General features: G+C 41.3%; 1 long non-coding RNA gene across 1 annotated transcript; it reads right to left on the bottom strand.

The window, feature by feature from the left end:
- Positions 1–5,419: 5,419 nt before the first annotated feature.
- Positions 5,420–13,853, bottom strand: LOC129042602 (uncharacterized). The gene is made up of 3 exons (XR_008504160.1): positions 13,687–13,853; positions 8,139–8,331; positions 5,420–6,428 (listed from the first exon to the last, which is right to left on the bottom strand). It is a non-coding gene; the product is annotated as an uncharacterized LOC129042602 (long non-coding RNA).
- Positions 13,854–18,129: the final 4,276 nt, after the last annotated feature.

Here is an 18,129-nt window from a genome sequence, read left to right as displayed (position 1 = left end):
TTGTTGTCAAACCCTCGGGGACTTTCTCTGATGGGAATACCGTGTGGCCCAAAAGGAGCCAGCCTATTAGAGGACTACTCCAAGAGTGGATGACATGTCTTCCAGGGACCTCATTGTTTACAATGAATGCAGCCATCTCGAGGTATAGAGCTTACCCAGGGTTCCTTTGTTTAGGACAGCTCAGTTTTGAGTTATAATATATATAAGGAGGTCTGTTCCTGTAGCTGTTGTACTTGTAAAGATATTAGTTTATTAGCCTGTTTATTCTTTCTTTTAGCATTTTTTATGGTTCTAAATGTCTTTCAAAGTGCTTACTCGTAGTGACCAATTGGGTCATATCAATGACTTTCTATCCGATCTTATGTTTTTTAATCTGGTCACCAAGCTCTGTTAAGAGTTTATTCATTTAAAAGGCTATAAGGCATTTCAGTTGTTTCATTATGTATTTTAAGCCTGGAATGGTTTTATACATAAGATTTTAGTCCAGCTCTGTAATAAGGAACTGGTTTATCCTTTTTGTTTGTTTTCATGACTGGATAATGCGCCAGGCAATTTTTTGTGGGAAGACAATGGGAATAGCATTTAAGAGGGTTTTTTTTTTTCCTGATATCCTTTGTGCCACTCCTGTAGGAGTAGCTTTTGAGGGAACAGTAATACTGTTATAAATTTTGTTTTTTAATCTTTTTGAGACAGTCCCACTATGCCACCCAGACTGGAGTGCAGTGGCACAATCATGGCTCAGTGCAGCCTTGACCTCCTGGTCTCAAGCCATCCTCCCATCTCAGCCTCCTGAGTACTTGGGACCACAGGCACATGCCACCATATTCAGCTAACTTTGTTTTCTGTTGTAGAGACATGGTCACACTATGTTGCCCAGGCTGGCCTGGAACTCCTGGGCTCAAGAGATCCTCCCACCTCAACCTCCCAAAGTCCTGGGATTACAGGTATGAGCCACTGTGCTAATCCTAACCATGGTTAGGATATAACCAAGAATATTTGGTTATATTTATTATATGTAGCATTTTATAACAACCAGAATCATGTCTTACAGCTTCGCATCAGGTCCCTGAGATCTTTATAAGTTGTATATAATCTTAGTATACTTACATTTATAACATATTTATATGAATATAACTTTAGAAGATATTTAACAAAACAAAAGTATGGCTGATAACAGATTTTCATGAATATATATGAATTTTGGAACATTTATGTCAGGAACATTTATATCAATAACATACCTATAAGTGTAACTGAAAGATCTTCCATCACTTAGCACTTGACAATGTCTCCCATATATTTTACCAAATAAGTCTAACCATTTAATCTCTATAAGGTAAGAAGCAATATTTTTGAGGGTTTCCAGGGGTCAGCCTTCAAAATCCCAAAGTTAGTTTTAGGCCAAAAAGACTTAATATAGATTTTTAATCTTGAAGAAACCTGCCAAAGATGTCAGAAGACTCAAAACACTCAATCAAACAGAATCAGGGGTCAATGTTAAATAATAGCAATATAGAAAGTTACATAGATGTGAAAACACTAACCCTTTTATAACTCTTTTCCTAACTAATCTAAAACCCAATTAAGACAAGGAAGGAATTGCCTTGATAACATGTACAATCTTTATTTTTGTCTTTTAGGCTAGTTATGAGAAAGGTAAAGAAAAAATTCCTGTAGTGTGATTGCTTTTGTTTATAAGAAACTCATTTAGATTTCTCGGAAGTTAAACCTAATGAAAAGGTTACTTGAATTTCATTAGACAGGTAGAGAGTGTCCAGGGCTATGAGTGTACTCTGTATTATAGAGAAATGCAACCGAAAAAACTGGTAACCTTGGACAGGGAAATCCATGGCTCTTAGTAACCACATGAAAAGTTATTGGCTGGGCGCGGTGGCTCACGCTTGTAATCCCAGCACTTGTGAGGCGGGCGGATCACAAGGTCAGGAGATCGAGACCATCCTGGCTAACATGGTGAAACCCGTTCTCCACTAAAAATACAAAAAATTAGCCGGGCGTGTAGGCGGGCTCCTGTAGTCCCAGCTACTGGGGAGGCTGAGGCAGGAGAATGGCGGGAACCTGGGAGGCGGAGCTTGCAGTGAGCCGAGATTGCGCCACCGCACTCCAGCCTGGGCGACAGCGAGACTCCATCTCAAAAAAAAAAAAAAAAAAAAAAAAAAGAAAAGTTATCTGATTATATGGAATAATTTTGATATATCAAGAAAAGCGGGCCAGCTTTGGTGGCTCACGCCTGTAATCCCAGCACTTTGGGAGGCTGAGGTGGGAGGGTCTCTTTACTCAGGAGTTTGAGATCAGCCTGAAACATAGTGCGACCCCATCTCTATGAAACTAAAAATAAAAACTTAGCCAAGCATGGTTGGTGTTGTGGGAGGGACCAGGTGAGAGGTAATTGAATAATAGAGGCAAGTCTTTCCCGTGCGAATAAGAGATCTGATGATATTATAAGGAGGAGCTTCTCTGCACAGCTCTGTCTTTGCCTGATGCCGTCCACCTAAGATGTGACTTGCTCCTCCTTGCCTTCTGCCATGATGGTGAGGCCTCCCCAGCAAGGTGAAACTGTAAGTCCATTTAACCTCCCTTTTTTTTTTTTTGTAAATTGCTCATCCTCGGGTATGTCTTTATCAGCAGCGTGAAAATAGACTATTATTATAAATTGGTACCAGTAGAGTGGGGTGCTGCTGAAAAAATAGCCGAAAATGTGGAAGCGACTTTGGAACTCGGTAACAGGCAGAGGTTCTAACGGTTTGGAGGGCTCAGAAGAAGAGAAGAAAATATGAGAAAGTTTGGAACTTCCTAGAGACTTGTTGAATGCTTTTAACCAAAATGCGGATGATATGGATAATGAAATCTAGGCTGAGGTGGTCTCAGATGGAGATGAGGAACTTGTTGGGAACTGGAGCAAAGGTGGCTCTTGTTATGTTTTAGCAAAGAGACTGCCAGTATTTTGCCCCCGCCCTAGAGATATGTGGAACTTTGAACTTGAGAGAGATGATTTAGGGTATCTGGCAGAAGAAATTTCTAAGCAGTAAATCATTCAAGATGTGACTTGGGTGGTGTTAAAGGCATTCAATTTTATAAGGGAAGCACAGCATAAAAGTTCAGAAAATTTGCAGCCTGGTGGGTTACTGATATAGTGCAGGCCCCTCCCACTGCAGCAGCTGAGCCCACTGGCAGGGCAGCCATAGTGTCACCACCTTACGTGACACCCACCTCTCTGACTGGCAGACCAGTGGGTTACAGGCCCCCCCTGTGCAGGACCTGCCCATTGTGGCAGTTAAGTCCACCCAAGCTGAGGTATCCTGGGGAGATCTTCACCTGGGTCCCATGGGGAAAATCAGTCAGCACCATATGTGCTCTGGTGGACGGGTGAGTGTCCCTTATGCCCCCATCGCCACAGTATCAGGAGAACTAGGAAATAAAATAAAAGCCTTTGGCTAGAGCACGTCCTTGTCACCCCTTCCCTGAGTGCTTTCTCTTCGGACTCCATGGTATTGTTCCATTAGTTATTTTCAGTCCTAAAATGTGTGCAGTCTTATGTTTGGTTTTACCTTTCTGTTAATTGTTTGGGGGCAATTAAGGTAGGGTACTTGGTTGTGAGAGATCCCCACTGTTTTCACTCTGGGATGCTAGAGTCATGTTGTTTGTTGACCCCAATTTGGTCTTGGATTGACTGTTGGCCACCCTCTGGGTGCCCCAGGGTTTTCAGCATTTGGTGAAGGGACCCTTGTTGGCTGAAACTTGGGCCTTCTGAGTTTTCAGCATTGGTATTTTGGCCACCCCCCATATGATCTGGGGTATTTGTGTTTTCGTTCCCTTTAGGATTCTGAGGGATATATGAGTTATAGCCCTAGCCCTAGGGGAGCATTGGTCTTGCCCTTTTCTGCCCTATAAGTGAGAAGTATTTTCCTAATAGCAAGTTGCTAACCCTTCCTTTGTGCTGTCTTCCAACTAGCTTGCTCAAGCCACTCTTGGTCAAAGGAAATGGGAATTCCCAGGCCCCTGGCATAATGGAGAGCTACCTACAGTGGTAGACAATTGGCCACGTGAATATTTTTTTCAGTGTCTCTGCTACTGGATAGGTTCTCCAGCAAGTCAGGGCCTCTGAGGTCTCCCCTTGGGCAACACTGTTTACCTCTTCCATTTCTGCCTTCCACAGTCCCTCCCTTCCATTGGTTTAGCCCACCTCTCTACCAACCGTTGCTCTCTGTGGCATTTAGGTTCAAAATCCAACTGCCCATTTGAAGCTCATAATCCACTTTATTAAAATTATACTTTAAGTTCTAGGGTACACGTGCACAACATGCAGGTTTGTTACACAGGTATACATGTGCCATGTTGGTTTGCTGCTCCCATCAACTTGTCATTTACATGAGGTGTTTCTCCTAATGCTATCCCTTTCCCAGCCCCCCACCCCTGACAGGCCCCGGTGTGTGTGTGATGTTCCCCACCCTGTGTCCATGTGTTCTCGTTGTTCAACTCCCACCTATGAGTGAGAACACGTGGTGTTTGGTTTTCTGTCTTTGTGATAGTTTGGTGAGAATAATGGTTTCCAGCTTTATCTATGTCCCTGCAAAGGACATGAACTCATCCTTTTTTATGGCTGCATAGTTTTCCATGGTATATATGTGCCACATTTTCTTAATCCAGTCTGTCATTGATGGACATTTGGGTTGGTTCCAAGTCTTTGCTATTGTGAATAGTGCTGCAATAAACATACGTGTGCATGTGTCTTTATAGTAGCATGATTTATAATCCTTTGGGTATATACCCAGTAATGGTATCACTGGGTCAAATGGTACTTCTAGTTCTAGATCCTTGAGGAATTGCCACACTGTCTTCCACAATGGTTGAACTAATTTACACTCCCACGGACAGTGTAAAAGCCTTTCTATTTCTCCACATCCTCTCCAGCATCTGTTGTTTCCTGACTTTTTAATGATCACCATTGTAACTGGCGTGAGATGGTATCTCATTGTGGTTTTGATTTGCATTTCTCTGATGACCAGTGATGATGAGCATTTTTTTCATGTGACTGTTGGCTGCATAAATGTCTTCTTTTGAGAAGTGTCTGTTCATATCCTTTGCCCACTTTTTGATGGGGTTGTTTTTTTTCTTGTAAATTTGTTTAAGTTCTTTGTCGATTCTTGATATTAGTCCTTTGTCAGATGGGTAGATTGCAAAGATTTTCTCCCATTCTTTAGGTTGCCTGTTCACTCTGATGGTAGTTTCTTTCGCTGTGCAGAAGCTCTTTAGTTTAATTAGATCCCAATTATCTATTTTGACTTTTGTTGCCATTGCTTTTGATGTTTCAAGGGGTAGCCTGCCCCTCCACACCTGTGGGTATATCTCACCAGGTGGGATGAGAGATTGAGAAAAGAAATAAGACACAGAGACAAAGTATAGAGAAACAACAGTGGGCCCAGGAGACCGGCACTCAGCATACAGAGGACCTGCACCGGCACCGGTCTCTGAGTTCCCTCAGTTTTTATTGATTATTATTTTCATTATCTCAGCAAAAGGAATGTGGTAGGAGAGCAGGGTGATAATAAAGAGAAGGTCAGCAAAAAAACATGTGAGCAAAATAATCTATGTCATAATTAAGTTCAAGGCGAGGTATATGCCTGGATGTGCACATAGGCCAGATTTATGTTTCTCTCCACCCAAACATCTCAGTGGAGTAAAGAATAACAAGGCAACATTGCTGCCAACATGTCTCACCTCCCACCATAGGGCAGTTTTTCTCCTATCTCAGAATTGAACAAATGTACAGTCGGGTTTTATACCGAGACATTCCGTTCTCAGGGGCGGGCAGGAGACAGTGACCTTCCTCTATCTCAACTGCAAGAGGATTTCCACTTTTACTAATCCACCTCAGCACAGACCCTTTATGGGTGTCGGGCTGGGGGACGGTCAGGTTGTTCTCATCTCACAAGGCCATATTTCAGACTATTACATGGGGAGAAACCTTGGACAATACCCAGCTTTTCACGGCAGAGGTCCCTGCAGCTTTTCGCAGTGCATTGTGCCCCTGGTTTATTGAGACTAGAGCATGGCAATGACTTTTACCAAGCATACTGTCTGTAAACATTTTGTTATCAAGGCACATCCTGCACAGCCCTAGATCCCTTAAACCTTGATTCTATACAACACATGTTTTTGTGAGCTCAAAGTTGGGTCAAAGTGGCTGGGGCAAAGTTACAAATTAACAACATTTCAGCAAAGCAATTGTTTAAGGTACAGGTCAAAATGGAATTTCTTATGTCTTCCCTTTCTACATAGACACAGTAATAGTCTGATCTCTCTCTCTTTTCCCTGCACATCCCCCTTTTCTTTTTGACAAAATGCCATTGTCATCATGGCTCATTCTTGTTTGTCGCTGTCTCTCCGAAGCTGCTGGATGCACCTGTAGACTAACAACAGAGAAAACAGACATGCAAGGATTAATACAAAATTAGTAATAGTGGAGTTTCCAATGGTTTTAACCGAAGTGACAGGGTTAAGATTTGTGAGGCTATCAACAGCTTTAACATTGCCTCAGTTTCTGGCACCAGATTTAACTGCGCTTTTGATGCCTCAAAAATTTGTTCTTTTAATTTTGAAATATCTAAAGTAAGATTATCTTCTCTTCCTTGTAGATGGTGTCTAACCATGTCCCAGTGATGTTTAGATTCATTATAGGCTCAAGGTGTAATACAAAAATCTGACGTATTCCAGTCACACTGTAACTGTAAAAGATATTTCAAGCTCATGAGCCTATCTCCCATCCAAATGACAGTTTGTCTAAGATGATTAATTTGGTTTGACAATTTTTGATCTATATGAGACTGAGAATTCCACAATTTTGAGGAATTCTTTTTGCCAATTATTCACATATTTTGCAGTTTGAACAGAGGACTGTAAAGAAATTCCAGCAGCTGCAGCAGTAGCTGTGAGTGCAATAAGACCCATAATCATTGCAATTAAAGTAACAATGAATCTTTTGGATCTAGTTAGAACTCCTTTTAATACTTCTGTTAAAATATGGACAGATAGGGAAACTTCCCATGGTTGGTCCATGGACACAGGGATCCACACACCCTCTTTTGCCCTCACTAGGAGAATACGGTGCTGCTAATCAAAAGTTGAATCAATGAAAGTAAACAATCCACAGTTTTTACAGGTTATAGTTTGGGAATCTGGTTTAATAACTATGTTTCCTACAACTAGCATATAAGGGGGTTTTACACAACTTTGCAAAGGAATTGTCAGATTGGAATTTAGGTTAATAGTATAATATGGCTTATGATTTCTTGTTCCCATAACTTGATTTCCAGACTAAATTCTACCGTGGTGCGAGGCCACAGTGAGCTTCCATAATTCTGGGTGTTCAGGACTAGTAACAGGACTAACTAACTTTGGTCAGGGTGATGAAATTCCCTTTTCACCCCATTTCCATGGATAGGATGATTCTAACTTTCCATAAACCTGGTTCAGCTTTTCAGTCAAATCACTATCATTGGCTGGAATAGTGGGCCAGACAGATGGAGCCTGTGAACATGAGTGAGTCTGGCCCATACAATCATAATGTAATTGGCGTCAAGGGGCCCAGTCTATAATAGTTCCACATTTATTGTTTTGTAATATTACCACAGTATTAGTACCACACATTTTTCCCAAACTAAGACTTTTGGGTCTTTTTATTCTTTGGGAATTTCCTTGGGGCAAGGTTTTCCCTTAGGCCTAAATTTTAATGCTCTTTGAAAAGAAGAGTCCTGTGAATTACTCATTTGTGAGTTGAGTGACATTCTACTTACTATGTGATAAGTAAATTTACTGGTGGCACTAACAGTAAGTACTTCTACCAACCAATTTTGGGTTGTAGGCATTAAGCATCTTGGTGCTTTCTCCAGGCAAATAGGAGGATAATGATACCCAGTGGAAATGTTTATCATCATTCCTTCTTCTTCAGGTTGGGCAGGGCCACGGTCATCTGTGGGGCCTGGTACCCATGCACTGTTATTAACATATACTTTAATAGGATTATCTATCCAAGTGACTTCCTGAATTAAGGGTGGGAAAGGCACGTAGGCCCAGTAAGTATAATTAGCTGCAGCTGCTCCTGCAGACATAGGGAGACTTACCACCATTGATACAATCATTACAGCTGCAAGCAGCATATTCTCTGGAGTTTGTGTTACCCTTGTGTTCTTCAGGCTTTTTTTAGCTAACTGTGTCAGCTTTTTTAGTTGGGCCCAGGTCAGTGGCTCCGCTTCCTTGGTGGATGGCAACTTCTTCTGTAATTTGTAGATACCTGAACAGGAAGCTGATTTTCTCCTGGTGAAACACAAGCAAAACCTCACTCCCACGTTATCACCTTCCCTATTTCCCATGTCTTATTTTTGTTGTCTTTCCACCAAATCAGTTTTCCCTCATGTGGGCTGTTCTTTTTACCAGTAAAATGTTCTGCAGAAGTAGTAGTCTGATTTCTATAAATGTTTAAAAAATTTAAAGTATGGAGTGCTAGATTAAGTTGCATCTGGGGTGTGTTATACTCCTTACTCTGTTTTTCCTTTTTCTGTGTAACCAATTGAGCTTTGAGTGTTCTATTAGTTCTTTCAATTATGGCCTGTCCTTGGGAATTATAAGGGATTCTTGTTGTATGTGTAATTTTCTACTGAGTTAATAATTTTTGAAATGCTTTACTAGAGTATCCTGGCCTATTATATGATTTGATTTTTTCTGGAACTCCCATGACAGCAAAACAAGATAATAAATGTCTTTTAACATGGGAAGTACATTTTCTGTCTGGCAGGTTGCCCATATGAAATGTGAATAAGTATCAACTGTCACATGGAGAAATGACAATTTTCCAAATGAAGGTACATATGTGACATCCATTTGCCATAATGCATTAGGACATAAACCTCTGGGATTAACTCCTGCCTCCTGAGTGGGCAGGTGTAGGACTTGACACTGAGTATAATGTTGTACAATATTTTTTGCCTGTTTCCATGTGATATCAAATGTATTTTTTAATCCTGTTGCATTTACATGAGTCAGGGCATGAAGTTCTTGTGCTTCTATGAAGGCAGATGATACTAGCAAGTCAGCTTGTTCATTTGCCTTAGTTAAAGGCCCTGGTAAATTAGTATGTGTTCGAATATGAGTAATATAAAATGGGAAATTTCTTTTTCTTACAGTTTTTTGTAACAAATTAAACAGCTGATTTAACTGCTCATCCATACTATATTTGATTAGGGCTGTCTCAACATCCTTTGTAGCCTGTACTACATACGCAGAATCTGAAACAATGTTAATAGGCTGATTAAAATCATGTAACACTGAAATGACAGCAACCAACTCTGCTCTTTGAGCTGAGTGATATTGAGTTTCAATGACTCGTTCTTTTGGCCCAGTGTGAGCTGCTTTTCCATTGCTGGAACCATCAGTAAACGCCATCAGAGCATTTTCTAAAGGTTTTTGTCTGGTAATTTTAGGTAAAATCCAAGTAGTCAATTTTAAAAACCGGAAGATTTTTGTTTTTTGGTAATGATTATTAATAACTTCCACAAAATCAGCACGACTAATCTGCCATGCAGCAGAATTGATAAAGGCTTGTCTAACCTGTTCCTTGTTTAAAGCAACAATGATTTTATCTGGGTCACTTCCACACAATTTTACTATTAGTAGTCTTGCCTGACCAATTAATGTAGCCATTTGATTTAAATACAATGTGAAAGTATTAATTGTATGGTGAGGAAGAAATGACCACACATATGATCTGTATTTTGAACAAAAATGCCTGTTGGAGAATGTGCAGTAGCAAAAGTCAAAGTTGGAGTGGGGCTAAATGATCTATTCTATTTACTTGTGCTGACTGAATTTTTTCTTCAATTAATTCAATTTTTTTAGTTGCCTCTGGAGTTAATGTTCTTTTACTATTCAAGTCTGAATCCCCTGTTAAGATAGAAAACAAATTTGTCATGGCATAAGTAGGAATGCCTAGAGTTGGCCGAATCCAATTAATATCTCCTAGCAATTTTTGAAAGTCGTTTAATGTTCTTAATATGTCTTTTTCTATTTCTATTTTTGTGGTTTAATTTTTCTTTCCTCTACCTGCATTCCCAAATAATGAAAATGAGTGGAGGTCTGAATCTTAAAAGATGCTATTGTCAGTCCTGCATTTGCAACCTCTGTCTGCAGAAATGTGTAACGGTCAATTAATTTGTCTCTTGTTTCTGCAGCACACAAAATATCATCAACATAATTAATGATATAACAGTCTGAAAACTTGTCTCTAACTGGTTGAAGAACCTGTGCTACAAAAATCTGACAAATAGTTGGACTATTAAGCATTCCCTGAGGCAACACTTTCCACTGAAACCTGGTGGCTGGTTCTTTATTATTTATGGCTGGTATAGTAAAAGCAAATTTTTCAAAACTCTGTTTTGCCAGAGGAATGGTAAAAAAGTAATCCTTTAGATCAATTATAATTAAAGGCCAATCTTTGGAAATCATGGCCAGAGAGGGCAGCCCAGGTTGTAGAGGCCCCATGGGTTGTATTACTGCATTAACGGCTCTTAAGTCAGTTAGCATGTGCCATCTGCCTTATTTTTTATGAATTACAAATACAGGAGAATTCCAAGGCGCAAATGAAGGCTCAATATGTCCCTTTTCTAATTGTTCCTTTGCCAATAAGTGTAAAGCCTCCAGCTTTTGTTTTAGTAGTGGCCACTGATTTACCCATACAGGCTTTTCTGTTTTACAAGTTAATGGAATGGGTTTTGGAGGCTCTACAGTGGCCACTCCTAAAAAGGATACTCTATTCCTTTTCTTTCTGGATTTCCTTTAGCCTCAATTGGGACTTTAATGCCTTCTCCATTCTTCCCTAGTTCTTTGCCAGGGAGATATCCCATTTTAGTCATGATTTTTTGACTCATGGGGCTGTATGGGGAGACTGGAATAGTAATCTCTGCACTCCATTGTTGTAACAAGTCTCGGCCCCATAAATTAATTGGAATAGAAGTAATCATAGGCTGAATTGTACTTTCTTGATTATCAGGTCCTAGACAACGTAAAATCATGGCAATTTGATACACATCTGAGGCGGTGCCCACACAAACAAGTCCTGTAACAGAGTTTTGTTTAGGCTAATTTTTTGGCTAATAATTTAAGGTGATGATAGAAACATCAGCCCCAGTATCCACTAATCCTTTGAACTGCTTTCCCTGAATAGCGACTGTACACACAGGTCTATTTTCTGAGACCTGACTAGCCCAATAAACAGCTTTTCCAGCAGGTTTGGTAGTTCCAAACCCTCCTGTTCTTTCTGTTTTGCTAACCCCAATTTTAATATAAGGCAAAAGCAATAATTGAGCAATTCTATCACCTGGATTGTCACTCCAGGGAACAGTGGAGCTGATCACTAACTGAATTTCCCCTTTATAATCTGAATCAATTACCCCAGTATGAATTTGGACTCCCTTTAAATTTAGACTTGATCTTCCTAAAATAAGGCCTACCATCCCTTCTGGCAGCAGGCCATATACCCCTGTAGGAATGTTTCATGGGGGCTCTCCAGGGAGTAAAGAAATCATTTGAGTAGAACATAAATCTACTGCTGTGCTACCTGCTGTGGCGGGGGACAACTGTTGTATTGTTGTAATTGGCTGATTCCCTGAAATGGTGGTATTTGCTGTGGGGGTTGTTGTCCCTGAAAACCCTAAGGAACAGATGGCTGAATCGAGAACACCCCACTTTGTTGCAGGGCCTGAGGCTGGCCCCTCTTCCCACTTCCCAACAATGGTTGCCCATTTTTGTCAAATTTAGAATGACATTCCTTAGTCCAATGTTTTCCTTTTCTACATTTTGGACACAGGCCAGGTGGCTCTTTATTTTTACTCTGTTTATTTAAGACTGGGCAATTCTTTTTTAGATGACTGATTTGACCACAATAATATTTCCCCCCAAATGTTCTAACTTGTCCTCCTAAAGCAACCCCCGTAATTCACTGAGGCAATAGCACTGCCTTATGCATAGCTCTTCCAATCCCATCACAAGCCTTCACATATTCTGTAATTACATCAACTCCTGCTGGAACCTTTTCTCTTAATGGCTTTATGGCTGATTGACAGTCTGGATTTGCGTTTTGATAAGCCATTATTTCTACAACAACTTTTTGGGCGGTATCTTGCAACCTTGCCACAAAGTCTGGATATGGTTTTTCAGAGCCTTATCTGATTGAACTAAAAGAAGGGCAGGAGGTTCCTGGGTCCTGAATTTTTTCCAAGCCCCTGAGGCAAATAGCCCTTAGTTGTTCAATAGCCTCATTCTGCATTACTAATTGTTGGTTAATAGCGCTCCAATTTGGACCTGTTCCTAGCAATTGGTCTGCATCTATATTAATAGCAGGATAAGTGGCCTGATTTTTCCATACCTGTTCTTGTGCTCTATCAATTCACCAGGTTTTAAACAGTAGAAACTGAGAGGGTGAAAGGGAAGACTTAGCCAAAATTTCCCAATCATAAGAAATAAGTCTATTTCCATGAGGAATGGAATCTAATAATGTTCTCATATAAGGAGAGTTGGGTCTGTATTGTTTAACTCCTTCCTTCATATCTTTTAACATTTTCATGGTGAAAGATTCATATGTGGCCTCAGTTCGGACAGACGCTCCTGCTTGACTCCCTTTCCCTACTGGTATCGGTTGTAACATTTCCGGATACTGCCATGCCTCAAGATCTCGCTGTTTTCTGGCTGTAATCAATGGTTTCATGCAGTGCACTATCCTATCCACTAGGTGGTGCTGTAGGATCAAATACCATCGCTATGGGTTGCTGATACAGTGCCCTGCTATTTGGTACAGGACACACTGCCTGAGATGTATACTGAACCTCTGGAGGCAGCCGGTACTGAAATTCGGCTGGCAGCCGGTATTGATAAACTACTGGTGGTTGGGTTTTATTTTCTACCAGCTGTTATTGTGGATACTGTGTCTGGATTGGCATTGCCGGGATAGAGACTCTATCCTTTTCTACTTGATATTCGTTTGCGGTTTGCACTTGTCTAACCTGCATTTGTGGTTGTAATGTCACAGGCATCTAAACCATGGGAGGAGGAGTTCATGGCCATTGTTGTTTAAACTCTGATGGCCCAAATAATTCTGGACCTCCTTCCCCCAATTTTGATGATTCAGGATATATTATCTCCTGTAATTGATTATAGTCAACATTTTACATTGACTGAGCCATTACAGACTCTGCTAAATTTTTACAATGTGAACTTTCCATTCCTTTCTTGAACGCTGTTCCTGCCTCTTCTTCACAATCTATTACAGAGCTTTCAGGGGCATCAGAAACTGAAACACTATCTTCTTCTATTTGAAACAGCTCTGAAGTTGCTTTAATAATGGCCCAATCATTCCATACTGTAAGTGGGATGATTTTACCTTCCCTACTTGCTTGTTTTAATTATTTGCCAATTTCTTCCCAATCTTTTAAATCTAAAGTTCCCTGTTCTGGAAACATGGGCGGAATTGTTCTATTGTTTGAAATAGCGTAATTAGATTTTCTGTAGAAGCTTTAACTCCCCCTCTTCTTAAGACAATTTTAATGAAGCTGAGATAAGAGGCATATTTACTTTCAGTTTGCCCCATTGTTACCCTGGATTCCTCTGAGTGCACAAGCTTACCGCAAGGCTGACCGTGGATGTACTCGGGAATCTGTCGTCGGCTGTCCTGAATGTTCACGTTCTTAGCGTACCTTCACCCTAGAGAAAGTCCCCACGTTGGGTGCCCGATGAAGGGGTGGCCTGCCCCTCCACACCTGTAGGTATATCTCACCAGGTGGGATGAGAGACTGAGAAAAGAAATAAGACACAGAGACAAAGTATAGAGAAACAACAGTGGGCCCAGGAGACTGGCACTCAGTATACAGAGGACCTGCACCGGCATCAGTCTCTGAGTTCCCTCAGTTTTTATTTATTATTATTTTCATTATCTCAGGAAAAGGAATGCGGCAGGAGAGCAGGGTGATAATAAGGAGAAGGTCAGCAAAAAAACATGTGAGCAACAGAATCTATGTCATAATTAAGTTCAAGGCGAGGTATATGCCTGGATGTGCACATAGGCCAGATTTATGTTTCTCTCCACCCAAACATCTCAGTGGAGTAAAGAATAACAAGGCAACATTGCTGCCAACATGTCTCACCTCCCACCATAGGGCAGTTTTTCTCCTATCTCAGAATTGAACAAATGTACAGTCGGGTTTTATACCTAGACATTCCATTCTCAGGGGCGGGCAGGAGACAGTGACCTTCCTCTATCTCAACTGCAAGAGGATTTCCACTTTTACTAATCCACCTCAGCACAGACCCTTTATGGGTGTCGGGCTGGGGGACGGTTAGGTCGTTCTCATCTCACAAGGCCATATTTCAGACTATTACATGGGGAGAAACCTTGGACAATACCCAGCTTTTCAGGGCAGAGGTCCCTGCAGCTTTTCGCAGTGCATTGTGCCCCTGGTTTATTGAGACTAGAGCATGGCAATGACTTTTACCAAGCATACTGTTTGTAAACATTTTGTTATCAAGGCACATCCTGCACAGCCCTAGATCCCTTAAATCTTGATTCTATACAACACATGTTTTTGTGAGCTCAAAGTTGGGTCAAAGTGGCTGGGGCAAAGTTACAAATTAACAACATTTCAGCAAAGCAATTGTTTAAGGTACGGGTCAAAATGGAATTTCTTATGTCTTCCCTTTCTACATAGACACAGTAATAGTCTGATCTCTCTTTCTTTTCCCTACAATGTTTTAGTCATGAAGTCTTTGCCCATGCCTATGTCCTGATTGGTATTGGCTAGGTTTTCATAATCCACTTTTGTAACACCTTGGCATCTATAGAAAGTGGGAAATGAAAAGGGAAAAGTAAGTATGCATTTGCTAAACTTAGGCTAACTAAAACCCCTTGTAGTGAGCCTTACTAGACATGGGGACAACAGTAAGCATTCAAAAAGACTTGCCACTCGGGTGTCTTTTAGGCCATTGGAGTAGGTTCAAATTATTAGACAGGTTGAAAAAGAAAAACCTTGTTTACTATTGCAATAATTTTTGTATTCGATAAAAATTGATAAACCAACATATTTATTCTAGACACAGTTCTTTACATTATAATGATATTATACAATTAGATTTCTTGTGTGAAAAGGAAATAAAATGGTAAGAAGTTTTCTATGTGCAGGCTTTTATTTCCCTCTACCAGGATCCTAATCTAAGGGCTAGCTGTAGAATGTGTCTGAAGTTGCACCAGATACCCTAGATGACCCCCTTTTAGCTGTTCCTCTGAGATCTGTGCTCCCACTTCAGAGCCTCCTCAGTCTCGTAGTTTTGAGGGGGACCCCACTAGTTCTTTAGTGGAGAATTACACTCCAAAGTCATCAGGAACCCCTCCCACTTATCCAACAAGCCCTGGCTCCTATTCCCCACTGCCTGAAGAAGCCAGGTTCAAAAGGCCCTCCAAGCATATGGAAACAAATTATTCCCCTCTCCCATAAGGAAAAGAATTAACCCCCCTATTCAACCAGGAGATGCAGTTTTGCTGAAAACTTGGAAAGAAATATCCCCCAAAGATGAACTACAACCAAATTGGAAGGGCCACTGTCAGGTTTTATTGAGTACTCCCACTACTGTGAAGCTTCAGGGAACAACCAGTTGGGTACACCTGTCCATGATTAAACCTGTTTCTGAGTCACAGGCACAAAAAGAGGACATCATGACCTACATCTATGAGTTTTTGAAAGACCTCTGGTACCTATTTAAAAGATTCAACACTCAGCTAAAAGTGGAAATGTGATGCTGTGGGTGGGAATAGGAGCTTAATTTTTCTCTTCTTCTTAATTGAACTTCTTTTATGTTGCTTTAGCCAACTTCTGCAAAACACCTGTTTTGTCCTTGTTGGGTATAGAGGCCATGCTAATGCCTAGCTGGACACCATGTTGTCACTGTTAATGATGTTTGCTCTTCCAATTACCCTGATCCAGTGTGGGTGAGAACATAACTCTGTAGTAAAGATTTCTAAGATTTAGCATCAGGGAATCATCTTCAAAGTTGTTAGATTTGTCATCAACATCCCCAGGGTAGAGAGTTATATCTTCTGGCTTACCTGGAAAATCTCATGACCATCCCCCCTGGCCTCCTAACTAACCATAGCAAACCCGATATAATCAAACCCCTACTAGTTAAGTGCAACTCTCCCCCACTTAATGTATTCCACTTGAGCCCCTCCTCCACCACTTTTCCCTGGAACTGGGAAGTTAGATATCCATATCTCCATGCACAAATGATTCTATCTTTTGCACTCACATCTGTGTTAATGACACAAAAGTGGAAGCTTCCCTGTGATACTCTGATCCAACTTTAGTTGCCAAGTTTCCAAGGCTGCAGTAAGTGGGATTCCACTTGTAAGTGAGGAGACAACATATATGGTGCCTTCTGGATCAGAACATACAAAGGAGAAACGACTGCCCGGTCCAGGAAGGTGGAAGTACTGCCCACTTCTGGGAAACAAAGATTATCTGACCACCCCCATTGGAACAGGGGGAAAATATCTCTATAGACCCAACTTGACAGCAAAGAATAAACATCACACCCCATAGGGATTCTGTTTGTGGCCATGAATGGGAATCAGTCACAACCTGTAACCACTCCCAACTCTAGGGAGTCACCTGTTCTTTTAGGAGTAGCTTTTCTTTGTCAAGAACTTGGAACAGAAGTGAATGTACATTGCCCCCCCCTTGACCCACCAGGGGTCACTGTCTATAACCCCAATAGACCCAAGAATACCAGAAGTAAGCAAGCAATAGGATTAATTCTGGCACAAATGAGGGCAGCGATAGGATTAGCAGCATCTTGGGGCAGCTTTGCCTACTATGAGTCAACTCTAAGGAACTTGACTCAAAGCCTTAGAAACCTTAGCCACCATCACAGGTCAGGCATTAAAGGGAATTCAAGTCCTTAGACTCTTTGGCAAATGTAGTTCTCTATAAGAGACTAGTGTTGAATTATTGACTAGCTGAACAAGGAGGAGTCTGTGAAGTTATTAGTAAAATCTGCTGCATGTATATTAACAAATCTGGACAAGTTGAGATTAACATTCAAAAGATCTATGAGCAAGTTACCTGGTTACATATTCAGGGCACTGACTCCCAACTATATTTGATCAACTATGAAAAGTACCTTCCCAAGTCTCACTGGTCTTTACCTCTCCTATGACCTTTGATAGCTGTCTTACTATTCTTTGTCACTTCCTTGTTTAACCTCTTAGAAAAGTTTGTGTCTTCTAGATTACAAAACTTCCAGGTAAAGACAATGCTGGCAGAAGAATTCCAACCCATCCTGTTTACTGACCCAGAGAATGAAAAAGTGTCCTGTCTCTGGGTCCCTTAGTTGAGGTACCCAGGGATTTTTTTTTTTTTTGAGATGGAGTCTCACTCTGTCACCCAGCCTGGAGTGCAGTGGCACGATCTTGGCTCACTGCAAGCTCTGCCTCCCAGATTCACGCCATTCTCCCACCTCAGCCTCCCAAGTAGCTGGGACTACAGGCACCCGCCACCATGCCCAGCTAATTTTTTGTATTTTTTTTAGTAGAGACGGGGTTTCACTGTGTTAGCCAGGATGTTCTCCATATCCTGACCTTGTGATCTGCCCGCCTCGGCTTCCCAAAGTGCTAGGATTACAGGCATGAGCCACCACGCCCGGCCTGTACCCAGGGATTTTTACTCCTCCAGTGCTAGGTAGGGCCTATGCCCATAAGCTCAGCAGGAAGCAGTTACAGAATACAGACCTCTGCCCTTCTACAGCACCCTTAAGATTAAGGAGGAATATCTAATCTCTGAGGAGAGGATGAGGTAGGGGGTAGGACTTGACTCCAGAGGTAGGGCTCAGACACTGGACCAGATTGAGGAGTAGCTAAAACAAAGCCATAGCAAAAGCAACTTTCCAGACATAACCACCTGTGTGCCATATCTATTTACCACTGCCATGGCAACACCCAGGGGTTACCTCCCTTTCCATGGCAATGACCTGATGACTGAAAACTCACTACCCCTTGCTTAAAAATTTCTGCAGGAACCACCT

The sequence above is a fragment of the Pongo pygmaeus genome, chromosome 7 (genome assembly GCF_028885625.2).
Source record: "Pongo pygmaeus isolate AG05252 chromosome 7, NHGRI_mPonPyg2-v2.0_pri, whole genome shotgun sequence".
NCBI classification, from domain to species: Eukaryota; Metazoa; Chordata; class Mammalia; order Primates; family Hominidae; genus Pongo; species Pongo pygmaeus.
The sequence above is the reverse complement of the archived record's forward strand: the minus strand, read 5'-3'. Positions and strand labels throughout refer to the sequence as shown.